The sequence below is a fragment of the Drosophila tropicalis genome, unplaced genomic scaffold (assembly GCF_018151085.1).
Source record: "Drosophila tropicalis isolate 14030-0801.00 unplaced genomic scaffold, ASM1815108v1 contig_1, whole genome shotgun sequence".
In the NCBI taxonomy this organism is placed as follows: Eukaryota; Metazoa; Arthropoda; class Insecta; order Diptera; family Drosophilidae; genus Drosophila; species Drosophila tropicalis.
This window is the reverse complement of record NW_027172355.1, coordinates 1,413,133-1,439,344: the sequence shown is the minus strand read 5'-3', so window position 1 is coordinate 1,439,344 and position 26,212 is coordinate 1,413,133. Positions and strand designations below refer to the sequence as shown.

The 26,212-nt window shown below is 37.1% G+C and overlaps 2 protein-coding genes and 1 long non-coding RNA gene across 6 annotated transcripts in view; 2 read left to right on the top strand and 1 right to left on the bottom strand.

Moving 5' to 3' along the window:
• Positions 1 to 26,212, top strand: part of LOC137586829 (cell adhesion molecule Dscam2-like) — a gene marked incomplete at its 3' end in the record, with an annotated part of 243,021 nt that overhangs the window by 2,950 nt on the left and 213,859 nt on the right. The gene's annotated exons all lie outside the window — the stretch shown is intronic.
• The window catches only part of LOC137577202 (cell adhesion molecule Dscam2-like), a 753,142-nt gene that overhangs the window by 719,251 nt on the left and 7,679 nt on the right, over positions 1 to 26,212 (top strand). Inside the window, exon 11 of one of the 2 annotated variants that reach the window (XM_068293972.1) lies at positions 19,970 to 20,180. The exons of the other annotated variant lie outside the window; for it this stretch is intronic. The gene's annotated coding sequence lies outside the window, so the exon portion shown is untranslated. Of the gene's footprint in view, positions 1 to 19,969; positions 20,181 to 26,212 lie in introns of those variants that run through there. 2 annotated transcript variants of the gene reach the window in all.
• LOC137573457 (uncharacterized) lies at positions 7,925 to 24,232 on the bottom strand. Of its 3 annotated transcripts, none has more exons than XR_011031940.1 (3): positions 24,189 to 24,198; positions 23,554 to 24,114; positions 7,925 to 8,279 (listed from the first exon to the last, which is right to left on the bottom strand). It is a non-coding gene; the product is annotated as an uncharacterized lncRNA (long non-coding RNA). The 3 variants fall into 3 exon arrangements; XR_011031970.1 differs by lacking the exon at positions 24,189 to 24,198 and having other exon boundaries at positions 23,554 to 23,890; positions 23,948 to 23,977; XR_011031922.1 differs by having other exon boundaries at positions 23,554 to 24,232.

Genomic DNA, 26,212 nt, shown 5'->3' with positions numbered 1-26,212 from the left:
ATACAAATTTGATATTTTTTTTTAAATTTTGGGAAACAAAGTTTTCTGAAATAATAACAACAATCGCCCTCTGGCTCAAATCACCATAGATTTGGCATATACATCAACGCTCTCGTGGAAGACGGACGTGTTTTTTTTAAGCTCCCGCATTTTAACTGATTTTATAATTTTTTTATTTTGTTTTATCGGCATCGCGATCGAAAATTATAATTATAATATTAAATCTAACTTGCACCATATCACTCGTTTGCGTTTTTGTGTGTTTGTGTTAATAATTTTTAACAACCTTAATTCTGTTAATACCTTTGTTGGTTTTTTTTTTTTTTTTTTCTTTTCTTTCTTTCTTTCCCACCTTTTTTTTCCTTCTTGTAAATCACAAGCACCGCTCATTTGTAGTTGTCTTGCAATTTCTGTGAGTTCTTGTTGCAGTGTTTTTGTTTTTGTGATTTCTAGCTCCCGCGCTCGCGCTCTTTAACTTTTTCGTTTTCGTTTCACTCGTCGCCGTTATTTGCGCTCATACTGCAGTCTGTTGTGTGTCTGTAATTTAGACTCTATAGTGCTCTCTTATTCTTTTAACCCTTGTGCACCCTCAATATTTCGCTTTCTTATTATTTCTGGACCTCAGAGTGAGTTATATATTTTAATACCAATACATATCTCATTTTTATTTGTTTGGTTACTAATTCATCCAATTAACTCATAATGCCTGTCTGTTCGGTTAAAAATTGTTTGCAGCCCGCCTCACCCCTGAATAGTTTTATTTACTGTTGGTTGTGTAAAACTACAGTACATGTTAAGTGCGCCGGCTTTACATGCAGGGTAAAGGATCTTTTAGATCTAAAAAAGGGTCTCAAATGGGGATGTGAGTCATGCCGTATCGTGGAAGATGAAATGGAACTTTTCATGCGGCAAACAAAGGATAACCTGATGAGTCTGTCCGCCAATTTTCTTAAACTCTCGCAAGAGTTTAAAGCTGTCGAGTCACAGTTTAATAGTTTAACGCTACTGACTGAGTCTCGAAAGCGTAAGAAGGCAGGAGAACAGACTTCTGATTTGTCCTTGTGTTTGCCGGTCTCCACATCGATATCGGTTCCGACCCCCTCTCAACCAATGCCAACTCTAATTCCGCAGACGATGTCTGTAGTGTCCGTTTTGTCTGGGCAAGAATCTACACCGATGGATTATGCCGATAGGGATTCTAGTGATAGTAGTGCCGGAGTGCCACTTGTTGCAACTGATGCTACAATAAATGCGGTAGCTGATGCAATACCTGCAATGCCGAAACCATTGGTGGGAGTGCCACCTAAAAAACACATTTTTGTTTCGAGACTTCTCCCTGATGCTACATCGGATGATGTCATGGCCCACATTCGGGCTAAACTGAATGTCTCCAATATATCAATAGAAAAGTTCAAATTTTCATATTCTAGGGAAATTTCATCTTTTAAAATCAGTGTTGCAATTGAGTTCTTTGACTGTATCTGCAGTTCTAGCTTCTGGCCGAAAAGCTTAATTGTGAAGGAGTTTACATCCAGAAAAAGGAAGACACGGGGCCAAACAAGGATTCCTTCACCATCTATTCCTCTTTCTTCCTCATCTATTCCCACTCCTTCCTTATCTATTCCTTCTTCTACTCTATCTATCAACTGTATTCTCAATCCTATTATAACGCAAAGTTCGGTAGCTAAGGAACTAATGACGATTAAGCCGGTATACTCACCGGGCCCAGACGGTATTCCCGCTTGTGTCCTGAGGTTCTGTGCGGAGTCATTGTGCTCGCCTTTACTTAAGCTTTTTGAGTTGTCCGTTACACTGTCCGAGTTTCCAACTATATAGAAGGATTCGTTTATTTTACCTCTTCACAAATGTGGCAATAAATCTGACGTCACTAATTACAGAGGAATTTCTAAATTGTCAGCGATACCTAAACTGTTTGAGAAAATTATGACGTCTCAAATACAGCATTTATGTAAATCTATTTTTTCGCCATACCAGCATGGGTTTGTCAAGAATAGGTCTACCACAACTAACCTTTTACAGTTTACATCTTTTGTAATCCAAGGTTTTAAGAAACAAAAGCAAACTGATGTTATATATACGGATTTCAGTAAGGCTTTCGATTCGGTAAACCATGCCTTACTATTACATAAGCTGAATTTAGTTGGCTTTCCGGATGCTCTGCTTGCTTGGATTTCACAATATCTAAGCAATAGGAGGCAGAGGGTTCTTTTTAGGTCCTCTCTTTCTAAGATCATTTGTGTTGAATCAGGAGTCCCACAGGGCAGTCACCTTGGCCCATTGTTATTTACCATTTTTATTAATGATCTCCCCACCGTTCTTTTAAATTCCAGAGTTCTTATGTATGCCGATGATGTAAAAATCGCTAATCGCATCGTAGACTCTCTCTCATGTCATACCTTGCAAGCTGACCTGAATGCTTTTCAGGGGTGGTGTAGGACTAACTTGTTATCTCTAAACTGTTCTAAGTGCAAAGTTATGTCTTTTTATCGAGGTTCTCCCCAATTAACGAGTTACTTTTTAAATAATTTCCCTTTAGAAAAAATTAATAATACTTCCTTGGTGGTAAAAGATTTAGGGATCTTAATCGACCACAAACTTAGTTTTAATCAGCATATATCGACTACTGTTGGTAGGGCTAAAAGTGTTCTTGGCTTTTTAAAGCGCTGGTCGAAGGAGTTCAAGGATCCATATACTACCAAAATACTTTTTACTTCTTTAGTCCGTCCCATATTAGAATATGGATCTATTGTTTGGTCTCCTCAATATGAGTTTTATCAAAAAAAATTAGAATCTGTACAAAAACAGTTTTTACTCTTTGCCTTTCGTGATTTGCGCTGGGATCCAACTGTACAACTTCCATCTTATTCTAGTCGACTTCAGTTAATTAACCTTCCTTCTTTAACTAATCGTAGAACAATGCTTGGTGTAACTTTTCTTTACAAACTTTTGAATGGTGAGATTGACTCTTCTGAGCTGTTGAGCCAAATTAACATTTCTGTTCCATCTAGAAGGACCCGCAATTACACACCGCTTATACTTCCCACTTGTACAACTAACTTTTCTCTGCATGAACCTTTTCGTATACTATGTAGTGACTACAACAGACTTTGGCACGTTATTGGTTCCGAAACATCGCTTCCGGGTATAAAAACTGCGATCTTGTCCTTCCTCGCTCGAAATTAGTTGTAATCATCTTTATTTTGACCTATCCTGTTTGCTTTTTATATGTAACCTATTATCTCATTACATTTAATATTTTCTATTTCTTTAGTTTAATTTATGTTTATATATGTAATACGCCTATGCCCTTAGGTCGGAGTGGGTAGAGGTTGTAACATTAACTTTACATAGGGTCATTCGTAACAGGCCCGGGCCTGGTGTCATATGGGCCACTTGTTCGTACTGAGCGTTGTACAACTACGTCTATTAAAAAAAAAAAAAAAAAAAAAAAAGTCAAATATACCACAGGCCAATATTTTTTTACGCTTTTGATATGTATATTCAATTAAAAAATACATATGACATTAGTTTTTTACATAAAGCAAATGGCCGCCACGGTTTTTATTTTTCATTTTGTAAAATATTTATTTGTCACAAGCGGACAAACTAAATATAAATATCTCGTTAAAATTATTGCTGAAAAATCTTATGCATAAGCTAACTTTGAAAAGAGAGATAGCTAACTAATGCACACTGGGCCAACTTAACAAATAATAGTCGAAAAGTCTAATATTTTGTTGAGGCAAATAATATTTAAAACGTGCATCTCTCTTTTCAAAGTTGCACGTTTTAAATATTAGCTAACTTTGAAAAGAGAGATAGCTAATATTTAAAACGTGCAACTTTGAAAAGAGAGATGCACGTTTTAAATATTATTTGCCTCAACAAAATATTAGACTTTTCGACTATTATTTGTTAAGTTGGCCCAGTGTGCATTTGTTCAACATCTGTACATTAGTAAAAATTAAAACTCCAACCAAAGAGGACATCAAAAGTGCACTTGAAAAAAAAACGACATGGCCCCGACATGGTTTAAGTTTAACCCTTTGTATGGCACTAGATCCGATTTTGACACGATTTTTTTTATTTGATTCAAAAGTTAAAAGTTATTTTTTATTTTTCTAATTTTGGATTTAGAAAGTTTTTTATGAGGAATTAAGGATTTGTTGCATGAATGCATCAAACATGTGTTGGGTGAAAAAAATGCCTACAATTCTAAGGGACGTTTTTTTTCTTTATGTGGATGTTTTTAAAGTATCTAACATAAATTTATAGTTGAATTATGTTTAATTTAGATGAACCTTTTGAAAACAATGGTTTTATATATTATTTATTACTCGCACATTACTTGTGAAAATGCTGTGAAGCTTGGGTACTAGTACCCTTTTCGCTTTTCTGCCCAGATAGGCCAATGTTTAACTTCATCCTGCTGCATCTTTTGATTAGGTTTCAAGCTTCGTTAGTATCTCAATATCGACAATATTTAGCCAAAAGTCGGAAAAACCACAAAGTAATACATTAATGGTGAAAAATACGAACCTACCACTTCTTGGTAAAATTTTGTATCTTTCAATTACGCTGTCGATTTAATCAACGCCTCCCATGTACCTATTGTATTGTGCACCCGCAAAAGGGGCGGTCAATTTCAACATTTTCTTTTTTGGCTTTGTTGAATCGACAAACTGTGTCCTTGAGAAGTATCCCACTGTTGGCCAATTTCTCGGCCAGTTACTAAATTGTTTCATAGTTTGTACATTTATTTGCGTTCTTTGCATTCGAGTTCTCATGGTACAGTAAATTCTTAAAGTTATATGCTACGAGAGAGAGTAATTCAAAGTACGATGTAAAGGGAAAAGCAAGAAAATCTGAATAATTAAATGAATGAGTTTAAATTCAGGATTTCTCCTCCAACAACCACCATAGGTGGATGCTAATAATTTGATTTTATTGTCCAACCACGATGTTAGTGATATGTCAACACCGTCAAAATCTGCGACATACTCAACCGACATACCCCGTGGATGTTTCATTAAAGTAATCAAGTGCCTTGTTGTTTGATTCTATTTCTTCGTATAGTACCCAAAGCTAAAATTCTTTAACCGCCAAATATTTAAAAGAGGCAATGAATTGAAATAATTATCAAAATAAAGTCAAAAATTTAGTTGCCTGGGCACTTCTCTGGTCATTCTGACAAGTAGACTCTATCGAAGTTTCAGATTACTTAGACATGTTAATAAGAATGTTCTTTCAGCTAAGTCTAGTTACTTCCATAGAAAATTTGGAAATGCAGTCACTATGAAAACTTATAAGAAATTTAGGATCTTGGGTATACAAAACTTAAATGACTACACATTTTTTTTAATATCAAAATTCTGAACCTGATCATGATCAGAACTACATCCATGCTGAATCTAAAGCCGTCTTACACTTTAATTATTTACTGCATCGAGAAATCCTTTCCGCCATCAGCATTTCTATTTTCTTTAGCTTACTTTGGAGGCCTTGGAGCAGACAGGAAAAATTTTTAGCTTTTAATTTTCTTTTGTTAATTACACAAAAACTACGAAATAAATCGCTAAGGCGTACCTGAGGTCGTGCTCGTATAATTTTTCTCTTTCGTTTGATACCAAAATTATGTAGTTTAAGCGTTTTGGGCCCGAGGAGCTGTAGTAAATATTTACCGGATTTTTTAGCCGTTTTTTATTTTCCAACACTGAAATCTCGGGTAGCTGTAGTAAATATTTACCTAAACTTCTACACAATAGTCAAGTCGGCTTTAAAAAAGGAAAATCTGTTATGGACTGTCTCCTATTTATAGGCCACCTGATGACTAAATCTTTGGACACAAAAATCAATAATATCTCTCGACTTTGCTAAGGCGTTTGATAAAATATGAAGACACGTCGTAATAGATCAGCTTATTAAGTGGAAAGTTGGCCCAAATATACCTAACTTGACGTAATTAGGTATATGTATAGCTTGTATAGCTTCATGACAAACAGAAAAATAACAGTAAAAGTAGGAAAATTCTATTTAAAATCACTTCCACTCGAAAATGGTATTCCTCAAGGATCGCCAATCTCAGTGATCCTGTTCGTCATTGCATATCAAAAACTTACAGAAATCATTCATCTAAATAAGGAAATAAGCATAGGCGCATATGCGGACGATTTTAATCTAATGATTGAATTAGACAAAACATAAAATAAAACAATAGCAATATAGCTGATTGGTGTCTCTACTCCGGGGGCAGTCTTGCGACCGCGCATATGCACATCTGCAACAAACACAATTGCTCATGTAATGTATCTACCGGCAATTTTCAAATTCCGAATGTAGATTTTTTGAAACTTTTAGGTGTTACATTCAACAAGAAATACAGGTGGAACACCCACATTGACGCACTTTCCGATTCTCTGTCTAAACGCCTAGATATTATTAAATGTCTTTCAGCACCTAAATTCGGATGCAGTACACTTACATTAATATCTATCTTTAAGTCTCTTTTAGTGTCCAAATAAGACTTTGTCTTGCCAATGTATGGAACGACAGCACCAAGCCATTTAAAAAAAAAAAAAAAACAATCCTAAGCTCGGGAGTGCGGATAGTCTTGGTGGGCATTAAAAACCACGCCAACGACAAACTTACTGTTTTAAGCAAACGTCGCACCCCTTAAAATCAGAAAAGAATTACTTACAATTAATCTCTTTAACCTCATATAAGGCAGCTCTGACTCCCCAATCAATAATGTAATAAAAAAATACAAGCCACTGAAAGTGGGGAAAAAACATTCGGTCTTGGAAAGAGTCCTTTTATCAAACAAGTCTATTGAAATCAACATAAGAACTCAAAAGAAACTGTAACAATAAGCCCCCCCATGGGCACTTAAGTCGAATGCAATAAACACACAATTTAGGAGCTTCAGCAAAAGCGCAACGTCTCCAGAAGTACATAGACAGCAGTTTCTTCAATACAAATCAGAACAATAAAACAAACATACACGAAGCTATATTACTCTTAAAAGCAGGAAAAGGAAAATTTGTTAAAAATTCTCCCTTCTGTGGATCCCCAGGCACATTAACATAAAAGGAAATGAGTTTGCTGATAAAACAGCAAAGAATGCTAGGCATTTTCCCCTTACTTATACACCAAACCACAATAATGCGGATATAAAAACCAAATAAAAAAGTTGTATCACAAAAACCAACAAAATGTTTTCACAGATACATCCAACTGGTATCAACTAATTAATTCAGAAAAAAATAGTATAAAAAATTATCTCACATACAAGGATAAAGTAATGATCTCTCGTAAAGATGAAATTAAGTTTGTATGTCCCATACAAATATAACACATACACACTAAATGGATAAAAACATCTCAAACTTGTGCCCCTTTTGTAACACCAACAACTCTATTAGTCTTGACCATCTCCTTACGTTTTGTCCTACTTTCATCCAAATCAGAGCACAATATTTTCTCCATCATCCACCAATAGGCTCATTATCCAACCCATCTTCAGAACACATTAAATTAATAATAAAATATCTTAAAGTATGTAACATCCTTCATAGACTATAAAAATATACATAATAAATATAGAAATGCAATATATAGAAAAATAAATAAATTACTATTTTTTTATTTTGTAATGTTGAAATTATCACTAAAACTAGCATAACAAGACCACAACCCAAGAAAAATAAATATTGCATAGTAGCTGTAAGATATCTATATACTATATTTATGTAAGCTAAGATGTTGGATATGTCCACTGGTTCTTGTTAGGGGTTGCCGTAGGTGGGATCCAGCTTATGGATTGATTTATGTTGATTAGGATGAGATACGATTAGGTATCTGAATCACCGTCCTTGTGGATCAGCAATATATTAGAGATTATAAATCGTGTTACGGCCAAGTGGCGGAGTTATGCTTCTTTATTGTTAAAGGGTTATACAATTGTTAAAGGGTTATACAAAAACTGAATATGTTGACGGAAATTAAAGAGAACTAAAGATTTTTAACATGTTTTATGTCTACTTCTATAAATTTTCTGCATGCTCGTCGAGGAAAAAATTTCCGCCATCGTATCGTCTATGATTTTCGTGAATTCAGTCAGGTTCGTCGAATGTCTTAGGTAGCTGCGTTGATCCCATATTAAAACATTGCCGTCTAGCACGGGAATGTAATTTGCATTGGAGTAGTCGGTAATGCGTGCCCCTCCTGCGGCTAGGACTGACAGTATTATGGTGATTAACCTGTGGGAAATGTAAACAACGACTATAGTGACTTTGTGGTTTGATGTAGCAAATAAAGAACTTGATCAAAATTACTTCAAATTGTCCTTATATACCACCCTCCCCTTAATAAGTACAGAAGTTCCCAGGTCTGCTTGTACGCGTCCCTCTGAACACAACGGGGATAATTTGTTTCCCAACCTTTTATTGTTCTTAATAAATACTTCGTAGCCTACGTCAAATACCCTATTTCGCCTATCTGGGTTCCATCTGTTGAGTTGATCTTGTTGTGCTTTGTTTATTCTGCCTTTAATATTTTCCCGCAAATCAGTGTGTTGTGCATGGATAACGTCTATGGGCTTTTCTTCCGTAACCGAATGATTTTATTTATTTTATTCTATTGCTGCTCTTATTATGATCTGTGTCGTATCATTAAGTTGTTTATCAATTTTCATGCATCTGGCTATCTCTAGCAATGTACTGTGGAATCGTTCCACTTGTCCATTCGAGCAGTTATGCAGTGGAGGTGCATTTACTACGTCTATTTCGAATTGATTTTTTAACATCGAAGTAATCGTCTCTAAATTAAACGATGCTTCGTTGTCATAATAAATTGTCTTTATTTTTGGAAACATATTGAGTAATTGCAATATGGGGATAGTAATATCCGTTATTGTTCAGGATTATAAGGGTTGTACAACAGCAAATTTGGAAAACTTGTGCACGCAGGTCAAGAATAGCTTGTGGTCAGTGGAGAATATATCGATATGCAGTATTTCGCCGGGATTAAACGGAATAGGTGTTTGGCCAAGTTCTTGTTTTTTTGGGTGACGGTCGTACTTAGCTGTGGTGCAGACTTTGCAATTTAAGACGATTTCATTGGTTAATTTGGCCATTTTTGGGAAGTAATACTCCCGAAGTATTTGTTTGATATTTTCTTGCGCTGCTCGATGTGCGCGATTATGTTCGGTATTAACTATCTGAATCTGATCATCTTTGTTGGTTATATCAGTAACCATGTTCTTGCAATGCCAAAACTTTGTTGTGGGGAAAAGTCGCACTAATTCATGATGAAAGGCGGCTAATGTAGGAAGATCGCAATGGAATGGACTTACATCATCACGGTTCACTACAAGCTTTAAGGATTCAAGGAGATCGTTCTTGTCTGTGAATTGTATCACATGGCGAGTTTTGCTGCCGAACAGAATTAGTCTCCGATGCAAGTTGTAGCGCGCCTCTTCTGAGATTACTTGGTTTCTAAAAAGATTAACAGGCTTGTCCGTTATCTCGATTGTGTAGGTCAAGAAAAGCTTACTGTGGACGGTGGCAGCACATGATTGAATTTCATCTTGTAGGGCATTCACATTTTGCCTTGATAAGGCATCTGCCACTAGGTTTTCTTTCCCTGGCTTGTAATGAATTTGAGCGTTACGTTCTTCAATAAAAGCCATCCACTTTTTAATTCTCGCATGTGTGTTTTTTTGTGACACGGAAAATGTGAGCGGTTGGTGATCTGTAAAAATGTGCAACTCTCTGGTTCCATACAGGTAGCTCTGTAGTTTTCCAAGAGCCCACACGATTGCCAACAATTCCCTTTCATTAGTGGCGTAAAGTGCTTCACTTTGCTTTAATATTCAAGATATCATTGTTATTGGTTTCCCGCCCTGGGACAACACTGCTCCAATCCCGTCGGCAGAAGCGTCGGTTGTGAGGTCGAAAGGTTTTTGAAAGTTTGGGTACATGAGTATGACATCTTCGGATGCCAGAATGTTTCTTAAGCGGTCAAAGGTGTGACGTTGCGATTCATCAAAGTCGATTGGGACCTTTTTGGACATGTGCTTGCCTACTTTTCTATTTTCGCCTTTCAGTATGTCGGTTAAAGGTCTTGCGATTGATGCAAAATCCTTAATAAACGCCCTGTAATAACTAGCAAGGCCCAAAAACGATCTTAGGGGTACTCCTGAATTGCCATGACCTTTTCGGGGTCAGTCTTTGTTCCGTCACTAGAGACGATGAAACCCAAATTTTCGACGCTTTCTTTAAAAAATTTTGTATTTTCTTTTGACACTCTCATGTTAGCGTTGCAAAGCAGCTGGAGCACAGTGTCAATGTGTTTGACATGCTCGGCTTCATTTTCAGAAAATATTAACACGTCATCTACGTAGACGTAGCATATTTCCCCGATTTGTTCCCTTAGAACATCATCGATTGCTCTCTGAAATATGCTTCTGGCATTTGTCAAACCAAAGGGTAAGCGACAGAATTCGTATTTCCCTCCTTTTACTGAGAACGCCGTTTTCGCGCGATCTTTTTCAGCTAGGTAAATTTGATGGTACCCAGTTTTAAAGTCCAAAGTCGTGAAAAATTTTGCCTTTCCAAGATTCGCTAGAATCATTGGAATGCTTGGCATTGGGTACCGGTCGGCAATGGTTCGCTCGTTTAACTTTCGAAAGTCAATAACGAGTCGTTTGTTTTTGTTACCGTTTGAGTCCAAGCCTTTTTTGTCAACAACCCATGCAGGACTGTTGTACGCAGACCGAGATGGTCTTATAATGCCGCCATTAACAATTGAGCGATTTCGTTATTAACAATGGCAATGCCTCGTTAGAGGTCGAAAATGCGCCGATCCTGTTCAGTATTACCTTTTTAAATTCCTCTCTTACGCTATCAGGAACTAATATGTCATCAATGCGTGTGAAATTAACGCTATCGCAAGTATGGTGTTGCAGTGCTTCCGCCGTACTGTCATATGTACTACTACCGCTGTGTAAGTTTAGGGTTACCCCTGCTTGCGTTAGCAAATCGAAGCCTATTATGGCATTAAAAGTATCAAGGGTATCTAAAATGAAAAACAGGGCATTCTTTTCGAAAATTCTCATGAAGCATTTTTCTTTAATTTTACTGGACCCATGTATGGAGTTCACAGTAAATGGGGTGTCGACAAGTGTTTCTTAACTCCTTTACGGGTTTTACATAATTCTTTGCCGCCCCAGTGTCGATTACAATTTTTAGTGTTCTACCAGCCAACTGTCGCTCGACGAACGGCAGTTGGGAGCGTTCTCTAAAAAATTTAGCAAATCATTGTCCGGTATGGACTTGTTTTCCTATAAAATGGGGGTTTTTCTCAAAATGTTTTCCCTGTCTGGGCATTAGGCGATTCCCTTGCTTGTTCTTTTTCCCTGGGTGGCTCCTATCTTCAATTGCTTTAGCATACGTAGCAGCGTACATGCTCCTTTCTATGCTATTCTCAGCCTCGCGAGCCAGTGCTAAAGCCGAAGGCAGATCTTTGGGCTGTGCTGGTATAACTAGTGCCTTAATAGGTCTCCTCCTGACGCTGCTCATGCGTCAAGGCAATTTTATTTGTAAGAGTCAGTTTTTTCTCAACCTCATCATGGTACTGCATTAATTCTAGGTCTCCTTGTCTGACCATTTCTAATTGATGCCTGAGAACGCGCAGAGACGTTTTATTGGCGTATGGGCAATCAAGTCTAGCAATGATTGCATCGAAATTTAGCACAGTGTTAGGTGAGGTAAGCACTGCGCGTGCCGCACCACAAACTTTATTTTTTAAAATGATCACTGCCTGGTAATGTGTTTCACTCCCATAGTATCCCTTGTAGGCCTGATATGCCTCTATGGCTGATTGTCTCCAAGACACATATTCTTCATGGTCACCATTAAAATTCAGCACCGATTTCGCAGCGTCGAGTCTAACCTCACATCTAATGCTGGGGTCAACTGTTACGCTTTCGTACACCTGTACTTGGGGCGCTTCAATTCTAAGTGAGCTTACTTGGTTTCTCAGATGTTCAAGTTCGGCGTGTATCTCGCCTCTTATGCGTTGTTCTTGTGCATTAAGCGCGGTGCTGACTGCGCTCTCTATTATAACTTTTAACATTTGTGGGTCCATTTCGGTTTGATCGAGTGCCTGAGGCCTAGATTGTACTATAATGTCTTCGTCGCTATCAGATTCTTTTTTGATGTCCCTATAGGACCAACTCATTGGCAGTTGTCTAACACAGTGTCTTAGCGAATTCAATCTAACAATTTAACTGCACACATTCAAACTCACAATTAAATTCAATGCAAATTAGTTACAAACCTAATGCAAATTACTCACAAGATCGCTTTATGCTGCCACTTTTATTATTTTTTTATTTTTATTATACCCTTGCAAAAAGGGAATATTAATTTTGGTCAGAAGTGTGCAACGCATAGAACGAAGCATCTCCGACCATACAAAGTATATATATTCTTGATTAGCACGACAAAACGAGTTCAAATAGTCATGTCCGTCCGTCCGTCCGTCCGTCTGGATCAACGCAAACTCCTTCTAGACCGTAAGAGCTACAGAGCTGAAATTTTGCACATAGGCTTGCATATACTGCAGGGGTTGTATATCTCGGATTCAGCCGGATCGGACCACTATATCATATAGCTCCCATACAAACCCCAAAGTCACGAACAGTGACTTCTCAATAACTTCGTTATTTTCTGTGCTATTATCGTAAAACTTAATATTAATTTATTACGTTAATATTAGTTTATATTAATATTAATATTAGTTTATATTACGTTAATATTATTTATTATATTAATATTAGTTTATTACGCCTATAAACTACTGTGCAAAATTTGATCAAGATCGGGTGACTATATCAAATTGCTCCCATAGCAACGATCGGTCGAAAACAGTGACATTTGAATATAACTTCGTTACTTTTACCCCGATTGCTTTTAAATTAAACATTTCTTAAATTAATATATCTGTTAATGAGTGTGCCGAATTCGATAAAGATCGGGTGACTATATCATATAGCTCCCATAGAAACGATCGGTGGAAATCAGTGACTATGATCAATATCTTCAATATTTCCTATGTTTGTAGGCCATTCTTTTGCAAACATAAGCCTTTTTAGATAAAACGTTCTTCCACATTGATGGCTAATAGGTAAGGAAAGAGTTACCAAAAAGTTGCAAGGGGATACAAACTTTGACGCGGTCAAAGTTATCCCCGGCCCTATGGTTTTTATATTTATTTTTTCCGAACAGTCACTTCCATGTTGGTAGGGTGTGGATTCTTAGAGGGTAATCAAATTCCGGTTGGGCGGCAGTTAAGATGTTGGATATGTCCACTGGTTCCTGTTAGGGGTTACCGTTGGTGGCATCCAGCTTATGGATTGATTTATGTTGATTAGGATGAGATACGATTAGGTATCTGAATCACCGTCCTTGTGGATCAGCAATATATTAGAGATTATAAATCGTGTTACGGCCAAGTGGCGGAGTTATGCTTCTTTATTGTTAAAGGGTTATACAATTGTTAAAGGGTTATACAAAAACTGAATATGTTAACGGAAATTAAAGAGAACTAAACCTAAGTACATAAATGGGAATATGAATCTAAAGCTAAATACATAAGAAGTAAATATGTAAGGCGTATGGTCATGCTATGGGCTCTTGTTTAGACGCTGTGTCAGCTTATTTATGTTTATATGGAATTCGTCACATCGACGTTGCAGCTGCACAGATTGTTCTAAGACTTAGTGCGAGGGCAGCTCGTTGAATTGATTGTTAACTTGTACATATAATCTAGCCGAAGGCCTCAGTAGCCATGGCTACAAACTGTTGGCTTAAACTTTGTAAGCTTAAGTTAACTCTACAAATAAAATAAAAAAATTTTTGATCTCGGCTCTGACATTTCTAAAGTTTGCCAAGGCATAATTTCCTAAAGTGATGGCGTTCTGCTTCACAAGTTTGGACACGATTTGTTGCATCTGCAATGCCACTTTCTAATTTCTCAAATATTGGAACTTCTAAGCAGCTGTTATTTTTAATTATTTAGTAATGCATGCTGCACTAATTGTAAATGGCGCGAAACACATGCCGTCTCGCTCTCTCTTATGATATTTGTATGCTATGTATGCTTATTTGGGAGCGTCAAGATGAAATTTTTAGGTGAGTTTCGCGCCCATTAAACATTTTCCGATCGGCCTCAAAAAAATGCCCGGCAATTAAAAAAAATATTAATATTTTTTTTCCTAATGCACATATATGACCAACGTATTTTATAGGCACGATGGTGTGTGTGTCAATCTATAGGCTGCTTTGCTTTTGTCCTAAATCACTTCTTAGAATCTAAAACTGTGTAAAATCAAAAATAAAATGAATCGTGGCGTTTACTGTTGAGGATCCAATGGATTGCGTTAAATTATAAGTTTATCTTTATTAAGTGTCCATACACTTTCAAGGGCGGAAAAAGAAAAAGAAGCATATACAGAGTAACAAAGCTCTTATATCGATAACCTACAAGCTTAGTACAATCGATATAACCAGGGATAAATACAGGGCTGCAAACAGAAACGTATGGTATTTTCAACACCCTTCATCAATATGATTCTGTGTGCCAATTACAATTTCTTTCTTAGTTTAAATTCAATAACTTGACACAGTGATTATGCTTTTGCTTAGACAAATTTTTCGTTAATATATCAGCTACCATGTCCTTAGTTGATATGAAGTCCAGATCAGTCTCGCCGCTTGTAACAACTTCTCGAACGAAATGATGTCTGATGTCAATGTGTTTCAATCGAGCATGAAACACAGGATTCTTTGCCAGAGATTGAGCACTCAAATTGTCTCCAAACAATTTCGTAGATGTCCCAGCGTCTCCACATCCGATCTCGATCAACAATCGCCTCAAATGCAAAGCCTCTTTCGCAGCTAAAGACATAGCCATGTACTCGGCACTGTGCTGCTCAACGCCACACTGCATTGTTTTTCTGACTTCCAGGAAATAGGGCCACCTGCCAAGAAAAACACGTACCCTATGTACGATTTGCGGTTGCTCACATCACCGACCCAATCTGCGTCAGCGTATCCCGTAAGAGCATCTCCACACGAACGGTAGTGCAACTTAAGATCCTTCGTTGCCGCCAAATACCTCATAACATGCTTAACTGCTGCAACATGTTCACTGTGAGGTTCCTTATTCCTTTGCGCTAATTTGATACCTGAATGGTAGATATCAGGTCTTGATGTTAATACAAGCCACATCAACTCTCCGATTGCTCACTGATACATTGTCACATTCTGTATGACGCATTTCTCGTCACTGCACGCCACTTGGAAACCAGCATCCAATGGAGTAGCAACAGCTTGACACACTTCCATACTATGTCTTTGAAGCATGCTCTTATGTACTGAGCTTGATTCATCACGATACTGCCTGTATCATCATTTCGGTCTACTTTTATGCCCAAAAACTCTCGTAACGGACCCTTATCGACGCATTCGAATTTTATCGCAATCTTTGCCTTAACTGCGATCATGTCATCCATCTAGCAAGCTATAAGAAAATCATCCACATATATTAGTACCAAACAAAGTCTACCTTTTATATCCTGCTGATAAAGGCACGGTTCGTTCTTGCAAGAAGTGAATCCAAGATCACATAGCGCTGCATTCAACTTGGCATTCCACTCCCTTCCTGCTTGTTTCAATCCATATATAGCTTTATTCAGCCTCAACACCTGTTGTGAATTTGCCTTGTCCACATATCCCTGAGGCTGCCTTATATAGACGACTTCGTTTAAGTCACTGTTAAGATAGGCTGTGCACACTTCCATTCCTTATCCATAGCAGTCTTCCAGAATAAAGATTGCTTACCTTGCATCGCATCATCAAATGTCTGTGGCAAATCCAGTTCTTTACAAGTAACTTGTTTACACGATTGTATATTTTCTTAGGACGTCCTGGCTTGCCGGTGCGAATCAAACGTGGCCTTCCAGGACCGATCTGTCCTTCCTGCCGTATCGCTTGTTCCGGTTCTTGCTCTATCTAATCAACTTATCTAATGCAACTGCTATTGATCCAAAAACGCACATACTCTGCACATTGGGTTTCCTTCTCATAAGGTGTCATACCAACTAAAGCTGCTGTTGGTGATCTGTTTCCAATGTAACACGCTGTCATTATTGCCTCTACGCAGAGAAACTCTTGCATATCCGCGTGTACAAGCAAACATCTAGCCATCTCGACTAGCGTCCGGTTTGCTCGTTCAGCCACTCCGTCAACTGACGCACAATTCCTTTAAGTACCCATCAAAAGCCTGTTGATGGATTCTCGGCCGTTGTCACTTCTTTTGGCCAGTCTGTCTTTCAGCCATCTCTTTAAATTCCACGAATTTCTCGAATACTTCATCCTTCGATTTTAGACAATAAAACACAAAGAGCTTTCCTTGCCTTTCTGCTATTAGTACCACCTCGTCGTCTTGGCGAACCGTCGCTGAATTTTTGTATCGACTGCTCGATCAACCGACATAAAATTAGTCTTCAACCCTGGTAAGTGCAAACATTTACCAGTTTCAGCTCACAAAATCCTGTTTGTACAAGCACGTCACCTCTGCCAACTGTTTTTATGACGTGGTTGTTGGCCAATACAACATCTTCCTCATGCGCAACATAATTCGCAAACATACTGCGGCTGCCACATAAATGAGCCGTTGCTCCCGAGTCCACACATCAGCTCGAAGCATCTAGATTTCCTGCCTGTGTCGCAGCTAGAATAGTGTACGATCGATGTTGTGATTGCCGATTTTCCTTTGGCTCTTCTTGAAACTTTGGGCAGTCCCTCTTATAGTGACCTCGCTGCCCACAACTGTAGCACTCTATATTCACCAGAGAGCTTTTCTTACGAGTTGGATTTTTTCGCACATTTGCCTGGTATGCCCGTGGCTCTTCTGGGGTTGACACTCTCTCGTTACTCCTGCGATCTCCTTCTTCCAGCAACTTAATCCTTAGACTGTCCAAAGAAGTTTTCGTATTCCTTTGGCAAACTTGAAAGTAATATGATCACCGATAGTTCGTATTCGAGTGGATTGCGTTAAATTATAAGTTTATCTTTATTAAGTGTCCATACACTTTCAAGGGCGGAAAAAGAAGAAGAAGCATATACAGAGTTACAAAGCATCTTATATCGATAACCTACAAGCATAGTACAATCGATATAAACAGGGATAAATACAGGGCTGCAAACAGAAACATAAGGTATTTTTAACATTTACTTTTTTTTTCCAATTGTACACGCCATTTCAGCAGCATGTACGTAATAAACAACTTAAGCGGAGGCGTGCACAAAAGGACCAGCAAAATCGGCGGTGTAGAGTTCACATTGAATGTCTAAATTTTTGATTATCTATTTTCACCCAACCTTCTTTTGACTACCATACAGACAATCGCAAAAATAAAACCTACTAGCTTTTGCAGCTTGTTGCAAGTTAACAAACAATCGAACGAACTGCCCCCGCACTTCACAACAATCTGTGCAGCTGCAACATCGATTTGACGAATTACATAGAAACATAGATACGCTGACAAAGCGTGTGACCAAGAGCTCATGGCAAGACCGTACGCCTTGCACATTTTTAATCTTATGTGTTAAGCTTTAGATTCATATTCCCATTTATGTCCTAAGGTTTAGTTCTCTTTTCTTTTCTTCAATATAGTTTTGTACAATCGCTTAAACAATAAAGACACATTACTCCGGTACTTGGCCGTAATTATATTTCATAATCTTTAATACATTGCTGAGGCACAAGGTCAGTGATTTGAATACTCAATCGTATCTCGCCCTACTACATACATATGTGGCTAGCAATATTGCAAGCCATTCCACAGCCATTTAACTGTAGCAAATAAAGGTATTAATTACCGAAATATCCAGTGGGCTATGACGCATACATGTCATACTGTTAACCATATTAGGTTTATTAAAAATTAAATTTTGAGCTTCTCAGAAAGTAAACAATGTAAATAAATAACATTAATAATATAATTTATAAAATTATTGTAGAAAATTTTAGATAATTAGGTGTATCACAGAAATCGATAACAACCTGTAAACAATCTAAAAGCAAATGTTGGGTGTCAGACAAATGTTGTTTAACAGTTTTAAAATCTCACTGAGTTTCCTCTAACATTTGGATAGCATGCGCTTTTATCTAAATATGAACGGAATAAAGTACTGTTGTTTATTTTTTGATCGAAATGCATTAAAGCAATCGCTAAAAATTATTGTTTTTCAAAATCGCCATTAAAAAAAATAAGCAGCGGTCTAAGAGCCCCCACCAACCTGCTGGAATGTTTCTATAGGAAAATGTTAGGAGTTAACCAAGTGGACCACTCTGTACTAATATTGGCCCGCCAAAAGAAGAAGAAGAAGCACAAACAGTTGCGAATGGTTAACTTGTTTGCCCCCTTCGAAAAACTTTGATTTTAAATAAATGAATTTTGTTTAGAAACAGATATTTTCAAAGGGGAATTTAAAAGTTAAAGTTGATTGTTTAAGAATAATCATCGTGTTCATCTGAAATGGCTTCACCAAATCAGATGCACCAAAGAAATATACAAAACGAAACAGAAACATTAAACAAAAATTAGTCATAAACATTCATATATCAAGTATTGCTTAAAAAACAAACAAAACATGCATCCAAACTCATTGAAAAAGAACTTATGATTATAACAACAGCGCAATATCAAGTCGCCAACGCTGAGCATAATATACATATAAACATTAGAATCAGCTCCTTAAAGTCTGAATTCTTATGCAAGTGTAAATGCTAAGACCAGTTAAAGGTAGCAAAATAAATAACTCTTGTGTTCTTCCACAGGTGGTAAGAGACAGAGTATAAAATTAAAGCAAATTTTTATTGCTTAATAAATAAATAATGCGTGCGTGTAAATTTATAGGCAGTTTGGCTAGTGGAGCAACTGTAGTAATTTTGGCGGCGGGGGAGTTTTATCCGATTTTAAATGCAGTTTGGCTAGTGCAGTTCAGCAGCCGGAGTGTTTTGTTGTTTGGCGTTTTCGAAGCCGTAATATTGAAAGTATAACAAAAATAACAGTTTATATTTACACTAATATAGTTGCAAACGCTGTATGTAGTTGCAAGTAGGCAACAAAGATCAGCAGCAGAGCAATGATACAGTTGCAAAGAGGCGCAGGTTAGCAGCAGAGCAACAACATAGTTGCAGAGACGAGAAGGATGGTGCCAGGAAGCCGCAGGAGCAGATCGGAGAGTCGAGCGGAGTCCGAACGAGTTTAAGGAGAGGCGAGCGGAGGCAAAAATGGTTTTCTAACAGTTTAAGGGTCGCCTAAATCAACAACTAATTACATATAAAAATAAATTCCAAAACGTCACATTTTCCGGCCCTTTGCAGAATGTTTAAGAATAAACATGGTGTTCATCTGAAATGGCTTCACCACATCAGATGCACCAAAAAAATATACAAAACGAAACAAAAATAAGTCATAAAGATTCATATATCAAGTATTGCTTAAAAACCAAAAAAAAAACATGCATCCACACTCTGTGGAAAAGCACTTACGATTATAACAACGGAACAATATCAAGTCGCCAACGCTGAGCATGAAATATAAATAGCATTTTTAGTAACAATTGTAGCCTCCTAGAGTCTAAGAGTTCATTTATTTTCACAACATATATGTGAATAAAATCAGTTAATATTTTGTATTCAACGAATGTATTTTCCTTCTCTCTGGAATCCCTATTCATTGATTAAGAAAGCAAAGCAAAACTGTAATTAAATGATGGAAGAAAATGATCCAAAAATTCAATTCAATTTTTAAATTATCATAGATACCCATATCAGACATATTATTCATAACATTACTTATTCAATTGTTTAGTTCCACCGCGTATATCGCCATTTGCTTTTGAGGAGGAAGTAACTGAAGGCATGCGAACTCAGATTATGTGCTCTAGCAGCCAAGGTGATCACCCTCTTAATATAACTTGGCTGAGAGACGATAGACCTATTTCAAATACTAAAGATACCATGAGTGGAGCCAATATTCAAGGCAAAGACTATTTACCCCCGGATCCGACATTAACAATCAATCAATACGCACCATTTTCTAGCATATTATCAATACAAAAAGTCTCCTCACTGCACAACGGTAACTATACATGCAACGTTGCAAACCACGCTGGCGCTGTTAAGTACACTGCAGTTCTTTCAGTTTCTGGTAAATGAAGTGTTATATATATTTAAAAGCACTTATCATCTCACTTATCATAAACTCAATTAATGTAAAAATGTTATTTACGTGCACTAACACTGAAGAATATTACACCATAACTAATTTAAGTCGCCATTGGCACAAAAATTTGAAAAAAAAATAATGAAATATTTACAGATAATAAATAGGACTAAGAAAAGCGCACTATACATATTTTAGCATTTATGCACATTAATATCCACAAATGTATTCCTGTACAATAACAATGCACTGCACCTGGATAATTTTTTATTCAACCAAGCCTTTCAAATATTATGAAACTTGCTTTGGTTTTTAATTCACAAACATAAGCTTTAGATATTTTCAACTCTTATCTGTTTTGAATCATCCTGATGTATTGATAGATTGAACACTCTGGTCACAAGATTAAATTAAAAAAAAAACATTTACAACATAAGTCAATGTTATATTAATTTAATTTTTAAACTATTTTTTATGTTCATTCTGAAAGTCAAAGCTCTTTAAAATTTTTTTCGGCATGATTTTTTGAAGTCAGCAAGATTAACTTAACTTCAATTTTTCCATCAAAACTGCCGAAAATTTTTTTTTTTGCAAATTTGATTGCAAATTTTATTTTTTTTTATAATTTCGCTTCTGTCGACCAATTTTTGAGGATATTTTATCCCGTCCGTTCTCAATGCTGCATTCAGGTCACGAAACGAACTTAATATGAAACATATGCAAATATATACATATATTAGACATCTGGAGTATAGAGTATACTCGAATTGAATTGAAGTGATTGAGTGAGAGGCTCATACTGAGTGCGTGTTTATGAGTATTGTATTGTTTGCGTACCGTACCAAGCAAATTGCAAAGCTAAATGAATAAAAAAGCTAAGAAAAAGTAAAAAAGATTAAAAAGATAAAGAGCGTTTTATGTAGCGACAAACTGGCCTTTTTAAACTACCAAACACCCATAGCGTGAAATGGTATATTAAAGTCGCCAAAATGTATGTAACAGGCAGAAGGAAGCTTCTCCGACCCTATAAAGTATATATATTCTTGATCAGGATCAACAGCCGAGTCGATGTAGCCATGTCCGTCTGTCCGTCCGTCCGTCCGCCCGTATGAACACGCAGATCTCGGAGGCTATAAGAGCTAGAACCACCAAATTTGGTATGCATACTCGTGTAGTATGTAAATGTATAGAGTTAATTGGAATTTTGGCCACGCCCCCTTACGCCCCCAGGAATCACATAAAACTATTTTTCTTAAAAGTATAACATCTAGAGCCATCAAATTTGGTTTGTATAAGCGCGCAGAAATTAATTGTTCAAACTTTTTGCCACGCTCCCTTCCGCCCACGGAGTTTAGATAAAACTGATTTTCTTAAAAACTATGACAGCTACCGACATCAAATTTGGTATGTAGACTTTGCGACGTCCACTTCCGCTCCCACAAATTAAACAAAACAGATTTTATCAAAAACTAACAAAGCTAAAGTCACCAAATTTAGTATGTACACTGGCTTAGTATGCGCGCAGAGTATACATCTTTTCATTTTTTGCCATGCCCACTCCATAATTTAGAAAAATACTTCTGTAATTTTTTGACTATCGCGATCAAATTCGGCAGACTAATTAATCTTATCAATTTCTTACAAACTACCAAATTTTATTAAAATCGGACTAGAAACATGCAAAATATGCGTATGAACGTATTTTACTAAGCGGTCCACAAGGCCAGAATTGGCCGTTGGCTAGTGGCGGTGCTAAAGTGCTCGTGTGTCTGTTGAGTGAGCGAAGTATGAAGCACGTAAAAACAATAGACATACATTTGGTTTTCGAAATTTAAAAAAATTTGTTTCACTTGGTGTATGGTATACTCAAGTCGGCGATCCGACTTACTTCATTTTTATGAAGCCTATGGGTGTACATGCTTACTAAGCGAGTATACATACATAACAAATTTCATGTCTCTAGCTGATTTAGTTTTTCAGAAAATCTGATTTATTCAATTTGCGGGGGCGGAAGGGGGCATGGAAAAATATTGAAATAAACTCGGTGACCGCATGATCAGTACTTATGTACATATGTACTACAGGAGTCTAAGCACCAAATGTTGTGGCTCTGTATCGTATAGCCTCTGAGATCTAGGAGTTCAAGCGGACAGACACACGGTCGGACATGGCTAGATCGTCTCGGCTGGTGATGCTGATCAAGAATTGACATACTGTTACATACATTTTGGCAAATTCAATATACCATTTCACCCTATGTTTGCATGGTATAAAAAGCCTCTGATCCGACGTGTGTATGGTTAACTCGTTGAAATAACTTCACTATTTGTTTATGAAAAAAGAAAATGCCAAAAACAAGCCTACGGTTGTGAAGTGAATGAAGATTAAGAAGAAGTCTGTCAGAATAAGCAGGTAGGCGAAGATTCGACTCTCAGCTAAGACCGCACAATGAGAACTTAAGGAACTGCTTCTGTACCGATTCCAGACTACGGTACTACTACTACTGGTGAAAATCATGTTGTGGTTTTCAAACAGGCGAGTAGTAGGAGAGACAAAATAACGAAGTGTATAAAACCTTTGTTCCTAGGGGGCTGGTCCGCTGTTTGACCAACTTAATTTCGTATTCGGAAATGAAATGTGAAAAGCGGAGGCTAGAAGCAAATTTCAGGAACGCAAGTGGCTAGCCAGCTAGAATTTTGGTTCTTAATTTGATGAAAAGATGAGGCTGGCTTATGAGATCAACACCGATCTGGAGAAACTGTTGGAGTGTCTCTTTGAAGGGACATCATCCAAAGGTTTGCGCGATCAAGCACGTATCCAGTGTTTCTCTGATTCTAGGCAAATCCTTCAGGCGTTTTCATTAGTGCGTCTACCGGAGCTAAAAAAGCATCTTATTCCAACTTAAAACGGTGTCAATAAGGATGTTGCGTGAATTGCAATTCCAGGGGTAACCTAGCAATTAATTGCCATAAACCAAAAATGGAGCGAGGATCTTGCTACGTTTGTGGTGCATTTGATCATTTTGTTACCCAATGTCCGGAAAGCAAGAGTGCGACTAACAACCAATATGTAAGAATAATCTATTTATATTTTTGTGAAAAATATAAATTTTCATTAATTGGAGTGTGGCTCTTAGACTCTGGAAGTTCTAATTCTTTTGTTAAAAAACGTTATATTTACAGTCACGTAATGCCTAAGCCAGTATTGTAAAAATCCAATCACCTTCTTACCTTTGGAAATATGTGGTCCATTTAGTGCATTTGATACAGATGGAGGTCCTTCGATATCATTTAATGAAGCATGCTGTGTTGCTTCTTTGGTCTACGTGCTAATCCAGTACGAAGAAGTGTACTCTGGATCGGTTCTAGTTCCTGTTTCTGTTTGGTGTTTTCGTCATCACTCGCAGTGACAAAATCTTTCTCCTCCTCTCCGTCGAAATCCGCATCGCCGTTTGGAGGAATATCTGATCCTGGTAACATATGTATATTCTTGGAGATCTTTATTTGGTTATTATTGGGACGTGCAGCTCGAGACGAATAATATTTTTCACAAAATCGTTGGTCTTTTCTGAAAAATCAAAATTGTTAGAGTGCTTGGAATTCAATTCCAAAGTTGTATGTCCACCCAAGGCTTTCGATAAACATCGGTTTCGTGAATGAACTGCAGTGTTCACAACTTCAACCCACAAAAAATTCTCCTAGCCATCTCTACTATTGTTCTGTCGGCAGGCTCGGCAACTCCATTTTGTTGCGGTGTATGGGACACGGTTAATTCACGCTTGATACTATTTTCTTCGAGTCATTTTAAAAAATCCGGTTTTTATACTCAGCGCGGTTGTAACTCCTCAATGGCTTCATATTCTTACCAGTTTGACATTCGAAATAAATTTTGTATTTAAAATTTTTGACAAATTTCCTCTCTTAGCTTTGACAAAATAAATGTGGATTTTTAGAGAACAGTCATCGATAAATGTCAGAAAATATCGATTACCAGCTAAATTACATTCATTGGTCCGCAGACATCCGTAAGTACTAGTTTTAAAACATTTTTTGTAGATCGCTCGGTTTTCAACGGAAAAAGGAGTTCACATATTTTTTACAAATTACATGTTTCACAATTTTTTGACACAATTTTATATTTCCTTGTCACTTAATTGTTGCAAGTTTTTGAAGTTAAGATGTCTATATCTATTATGCGAACCATTGTTAGATAACATATATCAGCACCAATACATATATATATATATACATACAAATCATTTTATTGTGTTGCTTCTAAAACCACTTTACCAAAACTATTTTGTCAATAGCTATTCCATTTTTGAATATTGTATTTTGCTGCCTTACTAACCGAGGAAAAATTAATTTTCAAACAATTCCTATAGCGGATGCCTCAATATATGAGTCATTAGCTAATTTGATCGTCGCCATTTTTACTTGATACCACACAAATATTTACATGTCGCAAAACATATGAGACGTCGCGCCACTATCTGTACACCATGTATTCCTTTTCTGTGTCTACATGTAGTTCAAGAGTAAACAAGCCGTGGGATATTGTGTCTCGTTCCTCTGATTTTGTTTCCTCTCTCTCTCGCTGCTTTTTTTGGCTGTCTGATGCACGATGTCACAGTAAAAACATTTTCCGTTCAATTTTGCCTGTCTTTTTGCTTTTCCCTTATCCACGGCATTTTTTCTTGGAAACTTTGTAGTGTGTGTACACCATTTGCTTTGAATTGTCTTTCTCACTCTTGTCTTGCTTACGCGTCCCATCCTTCATAAGTGTTTTTTTACCGTTGCAAATAACCGCAACACATCTCTAGACTCGATTGCGACAACACAATTTTTCCCAAGAGTTGGTTTCACGTTGCCAATGACTTTTGGTCTACCTTTTCCCAACTTTGATTTTGATTGTCGTTGATTTTTCCGGTAAAGGGTATGTTCCACACACAACATTCAATAATTCATGTGTAATTCCAAACGTCGCACATTTTAAATTGCAACAATCATAGACTCTAATACGATAAAGCTATTTTAAAAATTTGGGTAAATGTTTACTATTACTACTCGGGCCCAAAACGCGCTTAAACTACATAATTTTGGTATCAAACGAAAGAGAAAAATTGCACGAGCACGACCTCAGGTGCGCCTTGGCGATTTATTTCGTAGTTTTTGAGTAATTAACAAAGGAAAATTAATATTTTTGGCGGGACTATAGCTAAAAGTAGCTGTTTCCGGCTAAAAAAAGCTGTTCAATTTTGAGATGGTGTTGCCAAATGCCGAATTTTGGATACTCGAATACGCGGGCTTTTTGAATCTTTTGTTCGCACTATTCTCAACAACATTTACCCAAATTTGAACAGCTTTTTTAGCCGGAAAAAGCTACTTTTAGCTATAGTCCCGCTAAAAATATTAATTTTCTTTTGTTAATTACTCAAAAACTACGAAATAAATCGCCAAGGCGCACCTGAGGTCGTGCTCGTGCAATTTTTCTCTTTCGTTTGATACCAAAATTATGTAGTTTAAGCGCATTTTGGGCCCGAGTAGTAATAGTAAACATTTACCAGTATGGCTAACTTTACGCACATTATTTTGTCTAACACGAGAGGCTTTTATTGTATTAGTGTATCTGAACCTTTTGTTGTCGTTGTTTTTACATTCCTGTGCTTCTTCGGATAGCTCTCCAATTGGTAAACACTGATATTCTATTAATCCCTTTCTGTGAGCCGGCTGGATGGTTGAACATCTTCCTGCTACGAATCTATGAATCTCGTATACTCCTTAAGCCAAACTTTTTTTTCAAGAAATTCGCCAGATTTCTGCCGCTTGCCATCCATTTTCGCCTTAAGTTATAATGTGTATATTTGATTTTTACCTTAAGCTCTGTACT